This window comes from Anopheles aquasalis, chromosome 2, assembly GCF_943734665.1.
Source record: "Anopheles aquasalis chromosome 2, idAnoAquaMG_Q_19, whole genome shotgun sequence".
NCBI classification, from domain to species: domain Eukaryota; kingdom Metazoa; phylum Arthropoda; class Insecta; order Diptera; family Culicidae; genus Anopheles; species Anopheles aquasalis.
Genome location: NC_064877.1, coordinates 61,913,147 through 61,933,146, shown reverse-complemented (window position 1 = coordinate 61,933,146; position 20,000 = coordinate 61,913,147). Strand labels below are relative to the sequence as shown.

Genomic DNA, 20,000 nt, shown 5'->3' with positions numbered 1-20,000 from the left:
TCTCTCTCTCTCTCTCTCGCTCGTTCTCGCTCTCGGTGACGCTGGGGACGCCGGGTCTCCCCCAGAAACTAGTCGCTTTCAATGTTACGGAAACTTCACAAACACCGGACGTCCGGTAGAGATATGAATCGAACCCCTTTCCCCGGTCCCAAACACTCTACAGTCGGGGGTTTCTGCTGCTTTCCGTCGATCACTAGGCACACTAACACTACTGGAGTACCGGATGTGACGCCCTCCAAAGATATCGCGCAACCTGCTGCTGACACCAGCCGGTCCCCATCACATGGCCGCCACCGTCGTCGTCGTCGTCGTCGCCCGCGTCGTTGAACACTGTTGCACTTGCCACGCAGCACTACAAGTAACACCACAAAGTATCGATCATCGTCAATGTCATCGGCAGAGCAGGCGCCTTGGACAAAGTACCGATCACAACACCAAGGGGGAGAGGGGAGGATGCACCTGATCTGCGATCGTTCCCAGTATTCACGTCCGCGTGCGCTAGTTCGTTCACTGTGGTGTGCTCGCTTGTCGTTGACAGAGTGACAGTGACTGGCCGCTAGTGTCCTGGCCACGCACGCACACTAGAACTGGCTGCTGGTACTACTTCGTGTCCTGCGACTGCGCGTGAGTGCGATTGGACGCGGGTGCGGTGCACAACCGTTTGCGCAGCTCGACGACGACGTGCTCGGAGCGCAAACCTCAACTGCACGAGAACCGGCACGGACACCGTGGCAACCGGACCGCGACCGGGACCGAAGCAGGCCCCAAAGGCAATGTGCGGCAATTTTCGGGCCTGGCCTCCGTTCCCGAGGGGCTGAACTGATGGAGCAGGAGACGAACGAGGTGGAGGAAGCGCGTATTCAAAACGCGAACGGCCGAGATCGAAATCTCCTGTACCGTGCGCGAGCGCGCACGCCCGTGCACACGTACGCTTCCACACAGAGACACACCTGCACGAATGAAAGAGTGAGACGGTACGGTGTATGTGTGCACGCGCGCGCGGGCGCGGAGAACAAACAAATCCGACACCGAAAATCACAAACCGTACCGGTGCCGGCCGCAGTGGCCGATAGAACGAACTCGTTTCGAATGAGCCAGCGCCGGTGTGTAGCTCGAGAAACCGATCGCTGCTGCTCCTGCTGCTGCTGCTGCTCCTGCTGCTGCTGCTGGGCACCGATTCAACAACACACCATCGAAACACACATACACAGGCACACGTACACACACGGAGGAAGCTGGTTTGCGAATGTGGCCCTCCCCAAAAACTCCCAGCAAGCAGGAGCGGAGCTCGAAGTTTGAAGCAAAAAACGCCATCTTCGCACTTCAAACGATCACCATAAGGAAAGGGTGGATGGGGGGGGAGGGAGTGCGAGCGGAGGGTGAGGCGAAATGAAATTAAAAGCCGCACTAACAACAACAACAACAACAGCAACGGCTGTGGGAAAGGGTAACAACAAAATGAAGAGAGGGAACTCCACAAAACCAACCACCAAAAAGAACGGAAGAAGACGAAAAAGCTCAAATCAACGTCGTCGCCGTCGTCGTCGTCGTCGTCGTCGTCGCATCCAAAAAGCTCAACCGCAGCAACAGCAGCAACGGCACCAGGCACACATACAGAACTCCCTTCTTCTCCTCGAAGCACGCACAGACACTGCGCCGTTGCAAAATGATATATATTTTAAAAGGTTATTGCGCGCGCTCGCGCAGATTTCCTTTTATCTTTGGCCGACTACTTCAGCTCCTTCTTCCGCTGCTGCTTCTCAGTCTTCGCCTGCTTCTGTGTTCCTTCTTTGATCGCGTTTCTTCGGCCGGCTCCCACGGCGGAGCATGGATCCCAGAAGGAAACGTGCGCTGTATAGAGACGATGATGCGCCTCTCGGTGTGATCACTTCACTACATATTCCGCCAGGTTTACTAGAGCGTTCGAACTATTTGGCACCATTTTTTGGGAGTGCAATTTGAACTACATGCTGGATACTACTCGAGTGATTTGATCTCACGTAGTGACTGCGGGCACTCGTCGTGATATTGCGAACTCGCTGGCTTTGGGGAATGTGATGTGAGCTATCGAACGGGTTTGGGGCAAATGAGGGGCACACAAACACACAGACACTACCACAGACGACGAGAAGGTGAGGCGAAATGAATTAAAAGTTATCCGAGGGACACACAGGAGGACAGAAGATGATGATAGGGAGTCCAAACGAAAAAGAAAAGGTCGATTGGTGATAGAAAATGAAGAAAGCAAAATGAAACAAAACTAAACCCTCGATAGAGAATCAGAGAGGGACAAACTTGAGGGGAAAAAAATATGATTAGAGAGCAAATAAAATGCAAAAAAAAACACCGCGCGACCAAAGAGTCGTCGGCGGCAAGAAGAAACGGCGGATAACGCCGTGGCACCGCACCACTATCGTCATCATCATCATCATCATCTGCGTTCGACACACAGCAAATGGGTGCCCGAGCGAGAGGAAGGTTTGACGGTTTTCGGTGGCCTCTGGGATCCCCGGTTCTCGGTCCAGGGCCCACTGCCGGAGGGATGTGCGATAAAATTAAGCGACGATTAAGAAAGGAATAGCTGCTGGTGCTCCTGATGCTGCGGCCTAACACAGTGTGGTGCGCACTTTTCCTCCCGACTACGACTCGCAGATCGCACGAAAATTCAAAACCCCTTGATTCACTTGGTAGAAGATGGACATCACGATGTGTTTTGAGCTGTAAAACGTGTTCGATCTGGATGCTTCTTTCTGGCAAGCACTACGGTAGTCACTGTAGGTCGCGGCAAAGCCTAATGTGCAATTTTGCGAAGGGGAGAGAACCGTGGATTGGTTCGTAACCGAAAATCAGAACCATCGGAGCATCGATTGAGCCATTCCACCGTCAGAAGATGATCACACGAGCCACCCTTTTCTTATGTTGTCTATTCGTCCGTTGCACCATCGAGTTTGGGGGTAGTTTCCAAAACACAATCACACACTAAACACAAACACACGTGCACACGTTTGAGTGGTTGATTTGATCTCGCACCCTGCAGACACCGCGCACAAAGGCGATCGATTAGATCCGCGTGAGAATCGCAGCATCGCGCGATCGAATGCGTCATCCTGGTGTCCATCCACTCCACCTGCTAGGAACGATCTCGCTGCCGTACGACCGTAACCGGATGAAGCGCCATCACTGCTAAGACGGTAACTGTCTGGCCAACACTCACCCGCGGTCTCTCCGCTCGCGGAAGTTTGGACGAGATGATAAAAGAGGCCATCCCTTGGGTCTTATCAGAGGAAGACACGTCTCGACTCGGATGCTAATTGTTATCATCTCATGCTCTCCAAGCTGCGTGCTGTTATCGTGCTGCTACTCCCACAACTACTTCACACAGAGAAACACACGCGCGAGTTTTTATAACTTACGATACATTTACATTTCGTGACGACGTCACGTCAGTGATGATGATGTTGATGATGTTGGCGATCTGGGAGATCAAGTAGCGACGCGTGTGTGTTTTTGAATACAAAACGATTGTTACACCTTTTCTCCGTTGTCCAAACAACACATTCACTGAGCACAACTACATTAATGGAAGTTGCTCTCATTTATCGCACGGGTTCTGCTGGTTTGTTACAGTTTGAAATACCTCACCGCATCATTGAGGTGATCCGGGCATTGGCATGCCAGCTTCATTTTCTCCTACCACCCACCAACCCACCCATCTCTTCCAAGTGACCTGCAGCAATACATTGTCACGTTGATTGACGCAAAGAACGCACCGCGTAAACAGACCGCGCGATCCCGCCGAAATCTGGGCCCCCGAAAACCTCCAGTCCTGGTCTTCTGCCTCCGTCGAGGGACCGTGATTTGAGCCGGCATTCCTGAAGGGCGCTGAAGAATGGATGGGAAATTGGGCAGTAGAATGAGAAAAAAAAACTACCTCAAACGGAAGGGCCTCTGCATCAGCTCAGGATTCGGATCGGATTGACCGATGCTCCAGTTTCTATCCCACCGGCCGAACAGAGCTTTGAGCAGTACGAGCAAAAAATGAGGCGAAAATGGCAAACAGAAAAACAAAATGCGAAAAAAGTAACCTTCCCGCGAGATACGCATTGGCGGGGACATATTTTTGTTCGGAAATGCGCTGGAAAAACCACCCTTTCCGTGATGCTGCTGCTCGCATTCGTCTTATTATAGTTTTGGCCAAGATTTCCAGGATTTCGTCGCGAGCGGTCTCTACCCCGCCCCGGGAGCATACCGATGTAACAGTAGCAGCAGCATCAGCAGCAGCAGGGGAGCAGCGATATTCTGACAAAAATTAATTCACAATCCCGATGGAATTCTCATCATCATCATCATCATCATCTCGCATGGGCTCGGCTGCATCAGGATGGTGATCGCAATTTTCCCATACTTTTGAGCTCGATCCCAAAACCTTCCGGAGCAGAACAACAATAAACAAGAGGAAGAGCAACGCGATCGAAAATGTCTAGAAATATGTAGCTCATTTTGATGTTGAGGTGACCAACCACCGCCACCAGTCAGGAGGAGCAGCAAAAACATCCGAAAGAAGCTCACCGAGAGGCTCTTCTGGTAGTTGCGTTGCGTTAAAATGTCCGCCAAATAATGAGATAAAAACGGGAATCCAGGGCTTCTGGATTTTGGGATGTTTTTTTTCGTCTTCCTCTTTTCGTCCGCTCGCGGTTTTTGCGCGGTTCCCACCCTGGATATTCCGTTTTGATTTGCTGCAACGGCAGCACCAGCAGCAGGGCACATCAATCCGAGTTGAATGTGTTGAAGAGCATCGACGATGTTTTATATCCTCGTTTTTCCCTTTTCTGCTGCTCCATTTTCGGTTTTTGCGACAGTTTTTCGGCAAGATGTCATTCCGATTTGCTGGTTACCGGCCGGTACGAGGCGATTGGTGGACATTACGCCCAAATGCTTGGCCACGTGAATTTAATTCAAGAAAAAAGGACTTCTGGTTTTTCGGGTTTTCTTGGATTGATTTCGGTCCCCCGAGCTATACGACTGTAGCTCACATTATGCGAGCTCATTATGCGAGTGACGGGCGTGATTATCCTCGAAGGACACGTGATCGAGATCGGTCGCGAACTATTGCGGTGCACAGCCAGCACCGACCAATGAATCCAGGGCTCGTCGCCCGAAAAGGACGTTCAGGAGGGGTAAACAGAGCTGATCGATCGATCGGTAGACCGTCCGCACGGGCAGGATGTTTGCGAGGGACAAATATTCCGGTAGAGGGCCAGGGTCCCAACGACCTGACTGATCGAGGATTTGGATTTCAGTTTTAGTTTTTTCTGTCTCTCTCTCTTGTTTCCCTCAAAAAGGATTGATGAGTGCGTGCGTGCCTGCGGGCATGTGTGTATGTTTGAGGATCGTTTTTGTTGCCTTCTTCAAGCCCCTCTGCCAACCTGTCCGATTCTGGTGCGCTAGACACTTGCATCGGCCCCGTTGGGCAGGTTTCGTCCGCGAAGGGCAAAACATTTTCTGTTCAGTTTTTGTCTCCGTTTGTTTGTCCCTGGTCCTGTCTCTCTTTTTTTATGTTTTTGCTGTGCAACCGAAGCGGCCGCTGCTGCTGCGATGAGCAGCGATGGTCAAGATGGTCAAGATTCCTCTGGGTGCTGGCGGTCCCGTATCGTCTTACGTCGGGATAAAGCAAATCCACGGAGTCAACTGACCGATGATGACGATGACGACGCTTCAGGACGATGATGATGCCGGCCGATCGAACAAAAACATCGCGCATCGGTGACAATCGAAGGGGGAGGGTGGTGTGCTGGGTGGTTTTTGCTGCTCCCCTTCTTGTGAACCGATACAGATTGTGTCACGATCCTCGCGGCACAGCCAAACGGTGACTTCGTAGCACCAGCGGCCACTTCCCAGGATTCCTTCTCTCTGTCGTTCTCTATCTCGCTTTCTCTCTCTGGCTCTCTCTCTCTCTCTCTGTCTCTCTGTCTCTGATACCCTTTTTAGGATGTGGAACGCTTTGGGTGCGCGATCGTTTACAATATGCTTTTTGCACGAATCGCTGCACGAAATCGTTCTGATGCGCGATCCACATAAGCCGTGCTGGTGTATGTTTTTCGGTTGACATAACATATTTTATGTTTTTGCCATGGCCACCACCACTCGGTGTCTCGGTGTCTGTCTCACAAGCGGACGCAAAGGGCACCAAAAAGCACCAGTCACAGCACCAAAAAGTCACCAGTCGCATTTCCGCGAGACGAGATTTATCGATATTTCGTCTGGTGATTGGGTGCTTGGGCGATGAAATTAAACTGAAAGTAGAGGGAGAGAAGGAAGAGGGATCCCATCTTCTAGAACATCCCGCTTGAATGACTCGTTCTCGGCTCGTTAAATAGTGAATGATCTTTCCAGCTCAAGTCCAAGCACATGGCTGCCTGGAATGCACTTTCTGTTTCCTTCTTCTTGTAATGCTGCTGCTGGTGGTGATGCTGCGTTATTAAAACGGAAAGATAAGCTGACGATCTGCTGCCGAACAGCTTCCTAAACGGTCTCCCAACCTCTAATCTCTTGGCTGCTGGAGATCCAAATGGAAAAGCATCACTGCATCATCTCGTTCGTTGTCCCACACTCAGCTCTTAGCTTCGCTTCTCACAAGCCTGTGTCCGTGTGTTGGGGCACCGGGTTTAGATACCGTGCACCGTCCGTGTCGCTCGTCCGGCATGTGTCATAAATCCATCACTCCATCCACTCACTCCACCGAGACACGGACGCACGAGCGACTAGATTTCATAATCACTCTGGCTTCTGCAGGTGACGCGCTCCGTACAGATGGGACAGGCCTTCCGGGGACCCGTTCCCGGCACGGCACAGCACTGCACCACAAAACCGTTGTTTGTAGACCGAGGCCCGGGCCTACGGATCACTCTATTAGTTGAGCATAAATGAAACATAAATAGCACACGGGGCGCACTACTCTCTCTCTCTCTCTCTCTCTCGCGGGGTGTTTACGGCCATTTTATGAGACGACTGGAGCCTGCGACAAGCATAAAGCATGGCATTACAAACCATGATTTTGATGTTGCATTTTGCTGTCGCTAGACTCGGAGTGGGTTCGATTGCCCACCTCGATTTGTTTATGTTCCCGCGTTAAACGGTTCGGTATGACACCGAGCATAAGCCTGAAGCCGGGGCCCTCGATTTATGTTGTTTAATCTGTCAATTTATCGCTCGAAAGTGCAGTGATGAAGATGATGAGGTACACAGAGCCCACGAGAGAGGCTTCGTTAGTTGGACACACAAAACATTAATAAATAATCCACACCAACCAGCCAGCCAGCCAGCCAGCCAGCCAGCCAGCCATCCAGTCAGTCAACTAGTTGGTGATCATCATGCTCAAGACGTTCAGCTACGAGTCAGACATCAATCTGTGGTCGTGATGGAGGTGCGCACGCTCGCTCGCTCGCTCGCTCACTCGCTCGTTGCGATCGAACGTTTTATGACTAATTAATTTATGATGACACTTTCTATTGGCCCCTCACGATCGATGATGCATCTGGCACACACTGTGATGGTTATGCAAGCGACCCATAAATCGTTCGCCGAGCGATGAGGCCACGCAACCATCTGCTGCTGCTGCTGCCGCCAACGACGAGACAGCCGGGCCCGGGGCCGGTAATGAATAGGAAATGATAAAGTTATGCGCCTCACTAGCATCGAGAACAATTCCCTAATCCCTCCACTCCACTGGCTGGCTGGTGGCTCACACATTCGATTCGTTCATTCATTAGACTTGCTTTCCGGCGGGCTGCTCGCACGCTTGCCAGAAGGCCAGAAAGGAAGGAAGGAAGGAACCAGATCTTTCCTTTTCCATTCGCGGCATTCCAATGCTGCGCTGCCATCGAATGCGAATGCGGAATCGATTCCGAATGGGTGTTTGCTGCTGCTGTTGCTGCTGCTGCTCGTCCTCTTCGTCCGGATCTCGGTCCCGTTGCCGGTTGCCGCCGTGGACCCGATTCGTTCGACTTGTGTTCCGCTTTCTTTCGGGACCGTTTTCTGCTCCGTTCTTCTTGGCCATCAAACCGAGACGACAGATCGAAGGAAACGGAGGGAGGGTGAAGCAAAAAAAAAAGAAGGTTTCGAGCAAAAGAAATGAAGAAATCGAGAACCGTCCGCCTCGAATACCCTCTCCGACTCCGATCGTCTCGTCCTCGAATGCCTGGCTGCCTTTACGGCCAGCGGGCCAGCCGACCGGTCACGCCGATTTGAAGTTACCCGAACGTTATTTATATTCATCGAAATAGACATGTTAACCCAGCGGGTGTTAATTATATTAACAACAGCACGAACAATGGGAAACCCCTCGGCACTACCACGGAGGTCCAAGGCGGTCCTGGTACACCGGGTTCCACCGCCGGGGTCTCTCTTTCTCTCTCTCCCTCTCTGTGTCTCGAGCGGTCACAAAAGCGCATCATCTCTCATCATCTCATCGCTTCGCCGCGGGACACCACAGCACACCCCACTCCACTCGTTTCCATTCCGTTTGTCCCGCATTTACCGTCGTTCTTTTGGCGAGCTACAGCATCTTGGCAGGCATCAGGCATCGAGGGCCCGGGCCCAGGAACCACACAATCGGAATCGAGCTACCGGATCGGAATGGAGAGACGCAACTGACGCACCGAAGTGATTGCCCTGCACTGCAATGGGTGCGATTTTTGCCATTTTGCGTCATCGGGATGCTAGGTTTGAAGTTCACAGCTGCAGTACCCCCCCCTCTCTCTCTCTCTGTCTCTCTGGCCCTCTGTGGTCCCAATTACACCAGCTTTACACGCCATTACGCGAACTCCGCACATTATCTGGTCTGGTGGCGTGCGCAAAACCACAAACGTGGCGGTGGCCACCGGGGAGCACCGAGCGGAGTGGACAAAGTTTCACCAAAGCACCGGTTCCCACCCGCTCCTTCTCCAGCCGCCGGGGGGTCTACTCTAATGATCGGCGAGAGAGGGAGAGGGAGGAGAGTGTGAAAAATATTATAAATGATGGCTGATGGCCGCGTGGAGGATGGGATGCACTTTTGTTGTGGCGCGACCACCGAGGCAGAGGATTATGGGGCGCTCCTTCTGCGGCCTCTCCTCCGTCGCCAATATGGTGGAGACCGAAGGTGAGTAATTGCGGTGGGTTGGAGTGTACATTCCATTCGGTGTTCGGTGTGCCAACGATCGACCGCCGGCGATGGAATGCTCATGGCGACAACCGAGAGATACAGTTGTGTTCCAGTGGTCACTGGGAAGCCGGATATCAAATCATTCCCCCAAAGCCAAAACGGAGCGCAATGTAATCATCAAATTGAATTTACTTTGCTGCAACGCATCTGCCGTCGACACGCGTACACCCGGAGTGCCAGCAGTAGAATCGATTTGTGGGATCGACTGAACGACTTGATTGGAGCACCAGCTACGGCGCCACCACCGTCGGCCAGAGTTCAAAGGCCGATCGGTGATCGGTGTACACAAGCATCCAGCATCTAATTGGCAGTTTAAGACTGGGATTGTGTGTGAGAGAGAGAGAGAGAGATAGAGAGAGAGAGAGAGCGAGTAAAGAAAGAGTTAATTGACCATTAGCGTAGACTAAAAGGTGTGCGCTTAGCGGGAGTAACACACTCCCGTTTTACACACCATCCGCCTCCACCTTCGTGGAGGGAAAAATGCGTTTTTCCAAGTAACACGCGAACACTTTTCTTCTCCTTACTTCGTGTGAACCACGCTACCACACTGGGCACGGTCTTTGAAGTTGTAATTGAAGGAAGAGTTTCAACGATTTGGGGCCACTCGAGGCACTCGCGGGGGAATTTATGGTTATTGGCGGAAAATTTTGGAGAAAACCGTTTTCATTCGCTGGACCACGTTCTGGACCACTGGCCTTCCAGACGCCGGTCCAACATCAATTTGGCGCGTTTTGTCTAAACATGGGGCCCGCGTTTGCCCGTGATTATAATTCATTGATTAATGTTGAGTTTGGTGGTACATCCGTGGTGCAGTGTACGGTGGTTAGAGTTATGAATGTTTACCGATTCAATCAGAATTTGTAGGTTTTTTTGGGGGAGGGAGAGCGATCACGCGGATAAACTTGTAACGGGAATTTTGATCGTAAATAAAGCTTTTCAAGATTTTGCGTAAGCAAAGTCATTAAATAGGATTCTTTATAAACAATTAAACGTTTTGAAATTAAACATACTACTGGGCCCAATAAATAAGAATATTTTTGATTTTTTTTAAGTTCCTGCTTTATTTCTCCAAATCAATTTCATTTCTATCATAGTATCTTCGTTCAATACAATCAACTTGTACTGACGGATTTTCCAGCTTTGGAAACACTCGGAAAATTCGACTTTCGGTCAAAACGGTGATCCTGGAGGGGTTTTTGGAGCTTTTTTAATAGCCAAAAGTCACATCGTGGCAAATCAGTCGAAAGCGATGGTTTTGGGACGGTATGACTGGAGTTTTTGACGAAAAAGTCACGGAAACCCAAATTTTATGCAAATTCTTTGCTCCAAAAAAGTCGTCATGGCGAAAAACGAGGAATGCATCATTAGTACCTCACAAAAAAAATCATATCTCAAAAACTAATCATTATTTTGACGTGTAACTTGTCATGGATGTCAATCACAGTACTGGCAACCTACAAAAAATAAGAGAATAAAAAAAAATGGTTAGCACTAGCAAATTGAGTACCGAGTCCTGCTATTTATTGCGGAATAGTAAAACCACAGGCACTGTACGAACGCTGGAGCGGGTGAACCTTTTGCTCATCATCGCACCAGCCCCTTATCTCACGCATGAACACACATCTTACCGTCAGCATAATGTTTCTCACTCGTGGCTTCTCACTACGGGAGATGGGTGGAGCCAAAAACCGGAACCGGAATCGGCCGAAAACTCGGCTCGGTTCAGTTCGGCTTTAGCACCAAACCAAAGCGGCCAACCAAACAAACACAAAGAATGTGACATTCCAATGCCGCCCCTGTCCAGCCCAGCGGCCCAGCCTCTCCCCTCCCCAATCTGCCTTCAGCAACAACAACGCGTCGAGCGGCGGTTTGCAAGCCTCGTTGGCGGTCGTCGCACAAATGGCTGTTATTAGCGATCACATCGTGTTAGTGTGCAAATTGGCGATAATCACATGCCACACAACAGATGCAGCAGCAGCAGCAGCAGCAGCAGCAGAATGCACCGGACACCACCCAGCATCGTGGTGCAGCGTCGTGTGAGGTCGCATCGCAATCACGCCACCCTGCGAGCGAAACCCCAACCCCCCCTCGATGATCGATGATCGTTCGTATCGTTTATTCATCAAGGGTGCCCCGGAGATTGTTTGCTCTAGCGACGTAGCAAAACGGGCCACGTTGGCCACATATCGCTAATCATCGCACCGATATCTCACGGGACCAATCATAACCGTGGCGATCGAGTGGTTTATGCTTGAAGCGAGCGAGTAATTTTATGTAAATTATACCACCCAGCTTGATCCATTAATTACAACCACACCGCCACTGCCACCCACTTGAACATGATTACGATGTTTACTCGGCATCGTAATATTCAATTCGATCATGTGCACGCGCGCCCTGCTGCTGGCCACGACCACGACCACGACATGATTCAGTTGTAAGCTCGTAATCATCGCCACGATTTATGAAGTGCGAGACTCGGCTGACGGAAACTGACGGAACCGGATCACCAGCCTTCCGGCGATCAATGCCGCTCCCGGTGGTCAACCTTCTCAACCACCAACCACCATGTTTTGCAAGCAATCTTATCAGTCGTCGCTCTGACGTTTCGATGCAACGACAACCAGTCCGCGGCCGGGGTGGTTCCACTGTTTACCAGGAAGTCTGCGGCAACATCGAACCAATAACCAAGCCGAACCCTTTCCTGTTCGACGAGCAACTCAATGGAGTGCGTAGTCTCTCGGGGGAGGAGGACGACGACCGGAACTACGGCACCGGCCCGCTGCTTCCGGCGCTAATGAGTAACGCAAACAAATCGAAAATTCTCCCAAAAAACCCCGTGGACCGTGGATGGGAAGGGGAAAACCAATTTCCGTGTGTTCCGGGTGTCGCGTGTGCGCTCGCGCCTTGCGCTGCTCGTCAAACAATCAAACGCATGACGTCTTACTTACGTCTTAACCCTCGGGGGGCCTTTCGGCCTTTGTTTAGCGTTTTGGTCCGAAAATAGTTCAAATTAGTTCGACAAACAGGTTGCACCCAGGGTCCAAAGGAACAGCAACACGGGAGAGAGAAGCGGTGCGGTCACACGGATCGATTGCTGGCTGGCTCGCTGGATGAGCAATTAACATACCGTGAAGAGTGCGCGAGGAGAGCATTCTTTACTCCTCGAAGGAATGCCTTCCCGACAGAATGCCAGAGGATGGCCGATTGGGAAAAAAGAAGAAAGAAGAGCCACCAGAGCCGGCCAGAGCTATTAAACGGTATGTAAACATTCCAATAAAAAACCATTACCATGTCGCCGGAGCGAACGATCCCCTTTGTTCCTATCTAATCGCTCGCCTATCCGTCGGCAGGCGATAAGCTCCAAGCCCGGACCAGTGTGCGCCCTAAGGCATCATAAGGTACCCGGTTGGTGGCCACTGTGACCACTGGGAATTAGAAATCCAACCCGAAGCTCCAAGATCTGACTCATCCTCACTGACGATGGCTCCAGTCGCCTGGCCGGTGTGTCAGCAATCGAAAACGGAAGCAAACAAACCATAAAGCCTGACTCCGTGTGTGCTCTCGCGCGCGCCTCTCCATCCTGTCATGGGAAAATGTTGCGTTCCTAATTGGTTTTCAAGCACAAATCAACCACCAAGCACCCATTCCCGGTTTCAGTGCCGCTGCTGCGCAAACGGAGCGCAAACAACAATTAATTGTTGTTGGCGCAAAAAGGGCGCTTGGCGGCCGGTGAAGATTGACTTGCGTAATGTTGTGCTGTCCATCGTGGTGTGCTCCATCGGTGAGCGGGACCGTTTCAAGTGTCACCGGGCACCCCACGGAACTACGGGGCAGCTTTGAACAGAAGCAGGTTGAGAGTGGCCAGTGCGGCCAAGTGTTTGCTTGCGTGGCGTGGAGCTCGAGCTTTAGACCACCGCACCAGCGGTCATCCCGGGTGGGGGTCTTGGGTGCGAATTAAACTGCCCTCCTACCGGCCAGCACGGTGGTCATGACCACTGAATGGTTTCCATTCATAGACGCATAGAGAGAGAGAGAGAGAGACCGCAGCGCTCAGCATGGGAGGGTGCGAATGGAGGTCTCGAAATGGATTTGTATGCAAATGCCACCCACCAGCAGCAAGCGTCCAGCGCTTCCACCAGGACACCGGGAACCGGGTGGACAGACAATAAAGGCCTCCTCCTGTCTCCTGCTCACAGTACAGTCGTGGCGTGATGATGGATCACGGCGCAGGCTGCGGTTTGGCCACAGCAACAAAGATGCCGCCTGGTTGCTGCGCGGTAGGCCTCTTCACCCTGGGCCGCCCAATGGTCTATTATGAATGTTTTCCTTTTTTTCCACTTCGATTGAGTCCAACCAGTTCGATCCGAAGTACCGTTTCGGTGCAAACTGTTCAAATGGTCCTAGCTGAAGAGAAGAAACAGTTGAATGAGGAGGAAGAATGGACAGGGATTGTGCAATTGGTGGCAGCTTACAGGGAGCTGTTTTTGTGGCACGAGCTTGAGCTTCGAAATTAGTCAATTGATCTGGGTTTTTGTTTTCGGTTCGTCGCTCGTACCATCGCTCAACTCTTCTTTTCTGGATTTGCAAGCCAGTGCCACTGCAGCTCAAGCGGACGCTGACGAGATGATCCTTGGAGTAAAATGAAGCAAAAATAAAGAAGGTTAGAGTCGTGGATTAACCCACGGCTTCTCCACCCAGGTGTTGTAATCTCCCTTCCACCATCTGACTACGTTCCAGCTCCGTTGCTACTGCCTCTGTCCTGGAATAATAATAAGAACTTTCTTTGATGTCGCGTGTCCATGGAAAAGTGGGTTGTGTTGTGGGTGTCGGAGGGCAGACGCGATTAAAAGTGAATTTTATTCCGTGGCATGGCGTCCCGTCTCGCCCTCGTCTCTCTCTCTCTCTCTCACGCTCTCTCTGCCTGACTCACCTGTCGCGTTCCGGTGCGGGGTTAATCATTCAAAACTCATAATCATCTGGCTGACACCAACTCATCAAGCCCAGGACATGGACGCGTATGCGTTTGTGCGAAGCGAGGGAATGCGAAAAAAAAGCAAAGGATTACCAGCCAGGATTAGGGTGCTGAAGCATGCGAGTGTGCGAATGAGTGATGAGTGTTTTGACGGCCTGTTCTGCTGACAGCGAAGGCACGTAGTATACGCACGAGCGTTATAAAGGGGTTGTTGGGGATTTTAAAGAGCGCGACTGTTGTGCGAGAAAATTAGAAACATAAGCTACAGCGAGGGATAAATCGGAGGAAGAGCTTCCCGTCCGTCATTTGATTTGTTAATTTGAGTTCGGGATTATGTTATTGCAAGCGTCACTTCAATTGCTTCATTATTACGTTGTTCAACCAAAGGGGTTAATTGTGCAGATGAGGTGTCTCATTTGCATTGAAATCATAATTGATTATGGAAGGTTCATGGACAGGGTCAGGTGAAGATGTTTCTTTTTACCATCGCCACGTTAGAAACGAATCATCTGCATAAGGAATATGATGCTACATCCACTAATACCTCTCTTAGTAAGTTCGCAAAGACAAATGTTTATGCAAATTGAATGTGACCTCACTCTTCAATTTTTTGTACTCTTTGACTGCATTGTCCATACTGTCTGCTGTTTACCACAAACCATTGCACTGCAAAAACGTGCCACCAACTCCATAAACCGTAATATCAATTAGCACGCCAATGCGGATGGTTTACCGTCTTGCGTCTGCTTGAAGTGCATCGATATACCACCGCGATCACACTCTTGCCCCCAAAAAGAGGGAGGAAAATGTCGGTTTATGATGAAATGAACCCGAAATGGTGTTACAACCCTTGTACGTTGACTGCAGCCATCGCGGTCAATCCCATAGACGGCTCTCGAGGATCTCGTGGCGTGTCCGGGGCCCACCCACCGATAATTGTGTTTCTCCCTTTTTTTCCGTTCGAACCACCCGGTAAAGGGCGGGACGGGGAAAAGAAATTGAATTTCAATCTCGCTTTATCGAATCGCATCAATTGCAGTGCATAAAGTTTTATGCGTCGTGGCCGCAGCCCGAACATAAAATACAAAATTGCACCACACCGCAATATTTCCGACACGAGGACACGAGACAAAGCACCCAGGGTGGTCCGGCCAGAGGGAACGCATTGCGCATTGCATCGCAAAATCGGGGAAGAGGACCGGCACCGCCCGGGGGCATATATGTGGCGAGAGCATCATATCTCACACCTTTCGGTTGCACCTTTTCGATCGATCGACCGACTCACTGCACGGTGATCGTGTGCTGATGATCCCGATCATGGTCTGGCCATCACACAACCACCATCATCAGCACCATCATCATGATTGGTGTCTGCTTCAGTGCTGATTGTTTATGAGAAATAAATTATCTTTCTCCACTCCTTCTCCCAGGATGGACGGCGTTTGTGAAGGAGTTTTATGGTCACTCTTTGCCAGCGTACTCCCGTCAGCCATTTTGCTCACCCATCACCATCGTGACCACCGGAGCAGAGCAGGAACCGTGGAGCACTGGTGGACGGAGTTTTTGTGAAATTCGAAATGGCCAAACGGGGTCCGGTCCCTCCGTCCGGAGTGTAGAAAATGGTGGAAAGAAGGCGTGTGATTTGATGTTTCACAAAAGGATTCGGCCCAAAAACGCGACCACCACAAACCGCAGCATCGCCACGAGCACCGTGCGGCCACTAACAACCAGCCGTTGGAGCATTCCTGCGGTAATGGGCCTCCGGTGCGAAACGGAGAGAGAGAGAGAGATCGCTAGAGGAAGAGATTGATACGAAGAGAGGGATGGAGCTGTACGTTGAAACAGCAAATTAAAGAGATGCAACACAAATTATAGGGACACACAGACACACGCAGCGCCTTTATCGAGCGCACCAAAGGATCTCGTGGCGATAAGATCGTCCGCAGCACCGAAACCACAAAACCACCACCATCGGGGCCGGATCGGGGTTGGCAGAAATGGATTCCAGGAAACGGACCGTCGGCCCCTCCAAATTGGCCCCCGGGACCAGGGTGGCATTGGCCGAGATTTTTCCTCCTTTCGAAGGCTTTCCATCTTTCTCGATCTCTCTCTTTCTTTCGTTTCCCTTTAGTCGACCATGTGGCCAACACAATTTAAGGATAATTATTTTTACTTTGTAATCCCTGCAGCTGTAAATGGCCGGCATTCCTGGCACCAGCTGGTTTATCATTTGATCAGCAGCAGCAGCAGCAGCAGCAGCCGTTGTTAGTGAAGCGTACGCACAGCGATGGCCGAATGCATTCCTCGTTAATTTGCATGTCACAAAAGGATTTCTCTTCCTTCCTCTCTCTCTCTCTCTCTCCATCTCTCTCTTGCTCTCTGCCATGCTCTCTTTGTGTGTAAATAATGAGAGCAAAGGAGTGTGGGAACGGTTTAAATTATGACGATGATTCCCACCGAAAGCGAGCTGCGAGCTGTCACCAAGAGCTCGCAATGATCGCACCGAGAATGCACAGAGTAATCAACGCATCCGGACGGTGCAGAGAGACAGAGAGAGAGAGAGAGAGAGAGAGTTCGCGGGCGACATCGACAGCGAAAGCCATTTGTCAAGCGTTGGGCGGCGTCAATGTTTGCTCGCCCACCCATCCAGCGCCCGCACAGAGCAAGGCCGCTCGTGGCTTCGCGGCGGAAACAAAAAGGTAAATCATATTGTTAAACACTAATGCGCCGCTTGTTATTGTCGCTCCGCTCCGTTCGTTGTCACATCGAACGATCCGCGTGCTCGGCGGCCGACACGCTCGTGCTGACATCCGGTGAAGCGTTTCACCCCACCACCACCAACAAGGGGGTAGGGAATGCAGATAATCACTGCAAAAACACACGCACCCTGATGCTGGTACACATATGCGGCCCAGTGTCATCGGGCGAGCGAGCTAATTGACCCATCACGGGAATTGGTCGCATCGGGATCGCGGGTCCTTCGACCCGAGAGGGAGTCGGTTACCAGATGCATAATTTGTGCCTCTGCTTCTGCTGGCTCACTTTCCGGGGGTTGAGCGAGGGGGAGACTGGTCACACGCGGATCTAGAGGGGTTGGCGAGTCTTTATGTATGTGGTTTTTGTTGGTTTTTTACGCTAAGATCAGGGGTGCAGGGTTGGCACATGCTGCATGTTTGTCGGGACCGCCCGCCAAGTGGCCACCAGCGACAAGATTATCGGGATAGTTTTTTTTTCTTTATTGCGCTGGGGTGGAATACTTCCGTGCGTTAAAATTGAGTTGTTAGGCCAGGGAAACCTATGCTGCACTTGAAGCAATGTTAATTTGTTCCAGAATTTCATCCGTTGACAGCGTTTTTGTTGAGCTTGGGCATGCGATGGGCGACCAGTCAAGTGATAATTAAAGGGCTTAACTCGATGATTGGAGAGCATTGTTTACATGTTTTAATTACCATTTATGTGAAAAGAGAAATCAAGATCATGTTCACACACAAAATAACCTACAACGCAATGCAAAGGCGAAGATATCAACTACTGTTTGTGATTCTAATGGGCGCAAAAGAGTGCCCACGAAATTGTAAATGAAATTGTACATAAAACAAACCTTCAAAGAATTTCTTGTAGCTGTCGATTTGTTTGGACAATGTTTCTGTTGGTCAGTACAAACTTCATAAATCTTGATCAATTATAGCAAGCGACTGAAGCGCACTCAACAAAGAATTCAATGGAGTTGTAGAACGTATTGGTCAGCAGTGGTGCAGTTGCTCACATTATGCTATTATCCCTGTTTGATGCGGCAAAAAGCCCCTCATCACACCCAATATTATGCGTTAATGTGATTGTTTATTTACATAAAAATTACGCAATATTTTCACGTTCTCAGATCCACTTTACCGACAGTAAATATTGAAATGTTTCGTGAGAATTGATTTATTTATAGTTCGCTTTAAGTTTGTTTATCCCAAGCAATCGTCAGCAGTATCTTTCATGATCCAAGTTGTTTTCAAACGGTGTAAAAGCTAATTATCTCCAGAAAAAGTACGGAAGTTCACCGAAAAAGGAACGTTCTGGCATTCATTTTGCCCGGGTTTATGATTGAAGCTAAGGTTAAATCATTCAAATTGAACATAGCATTGCGCGGAAATCATGATGCTTCCCATGAATACGTACCAAAAAGAAGGATATCACTTTCATCCTCATTATCCCGGGAATTACAAAAAAAAACCTTAAATAAAACGTCAATAACAAGGGTTAATTTGTTTGTAGCGCCCGATGCGCTATGATCCACAACCTGACAGCAACTGCCGCCATCAACTCATCAAGCAAATCAAGCCGTTTCCCTCGATCCTGACCACTATTTCGTAACCAGTCGGTTGCTGCTGCTGCCGTGGGCTGGAAAAGGGATGTCCCAAGCTCATTCGCTCCTTTCATCATCCCTCAAAGCGATGGCCTCTCCCACTTCCTGTCGACCGTCGTCTTTTTTGTGGTGTTGGTAGCCCCAGTTATTGGCTTCCGCGCATCCGAGGTTCCGGTTTCCGGGACCGTCGGATGACGAGAGCGAAAGAGATGGTGACAACCGCGACGACGACGACCACGACGACGACAACAATGGTGGAACAACAATAAAAACAACATTCGTACCGTGGCATAAATGCGGCGAACCCCGACGCGACCGCAGATGAGGACGAGCAGCTTGTGTGAATGCTGCGAGCATTACGTCTGCGCCGCGCACACCAGACAACGAAAGGACCTCGCCGGATCTGGCGGCAGGAGCCACGCGGCGCCGAAGAGGAATGCCACAACCAAATCCCGTGCACCCCGTGCGCTGCGGGAACAGACATTGTTCCCGGGCGTTCCAAGCCCACAAGTAAACATACACGCGCGCGCGTTCGTTCCTCGCGCTGTTCAGCACACGACAGCGTGAGGACGCCTCGGGCAAAGGACACCAGGGACCGAGGGGCCGCCGACCGAAAAACCAACCGACCAACCGGATTCAGTCAGTTGTCGTCCTGCGATTCTGGCGCGTGGAAGCGTTCTCATACCTTGGTGCTGACAAAGTCGACGACCGCAACCATCATTATCATCATCATCATCAGCAGCAGCAACCACAACAACAATCATCACTGTGTGGCGTATTGGAATCGCCAAGGTGGTGAAGGTGACCGAAGAGAAAGATCCGGTATCACAAACGAGGCCTGGCCGCTGGCCGGAGATGAGTCAGAAGTGACGAAGCATCCGCGTGCGCTCGATCAGGCGAGGACGAGACGAGTGCGGACATCGAAAATCATAAAAACACCTTTTCGCACCCGACCGCCCCGCCCAGGTGGAGCCAGCAGGTGAGGTGAGCCGCCGCGAGTGAACACGCGCCCCCCCCCGGACACGGTGGCGATCGGCTCGGTGAGCGACCAGCGTTGGTGTGCGTCCGCCGTGCCTCTGTTGGTATCGGTGTCTATTGGTAAAGCGGCCGCAGCAGCAGCAACAGCAACAGCAACAGCAACCGCCAGAAGAGTCGCGGACGCGGCGCGGAAGCACTCACGCGGTGGTTTGGTGTGTGCGGTGTGTGGAGACCGCGTGGTGGTGGGTCCCGGTGAAGCTCGAAAGCTTCACTTGGCCTCACGGAGTCGCACTGGCTACTAGGAGAACGCGCCGAACGCGTGGGTTTGCTTTACGCGCGCGCTCAACGTCAACACAACGATCGATCAGTGGTTGCCGTAGCGACGCTTCTTTCGCATCCTTTTGAGCGAGCGAGCGAGCGAACGAGGGAGCGAGTGTGTTTGTCTGAGTGAGAAACAGATAGTGAGGATCCTCAGTAACCGGGATTCATCC

General features: G+C 51.1%; 1 protein-coding gene across 4 annotated transcripts in view; it reads right to left on the bottom strand.

Moving 5' to 3' along the window:
- LOC126570860 (protein Wnt-3a) overlaps window positions 1–3,202 on the bottom strand; it is a 20,726-nt gene extending 17,524 nt beyond the window's left edge. The window contains exons 1-2 of one of the 4 annotated variants that reach the window (XM_050228915.1): window positions 3,128–3,202; window positions 1–352 (exon numbers count right to left, since the gene is read on the bottom strand). The exon at window positions 1–352 is cut by the window's left edge and continues 91 nt beyond it. The gene's annotated coding sequence lies outside the window, so the exon portion shown is untranslated. The other 3 variants (XM_050228914.1, XM_050228916.1, XM_050228913.1) reach the window with 3 other exon arrangements.
- Between the last annotated feature and the right edge of the window lie 16,798 nt (window positions 3,203–20,000).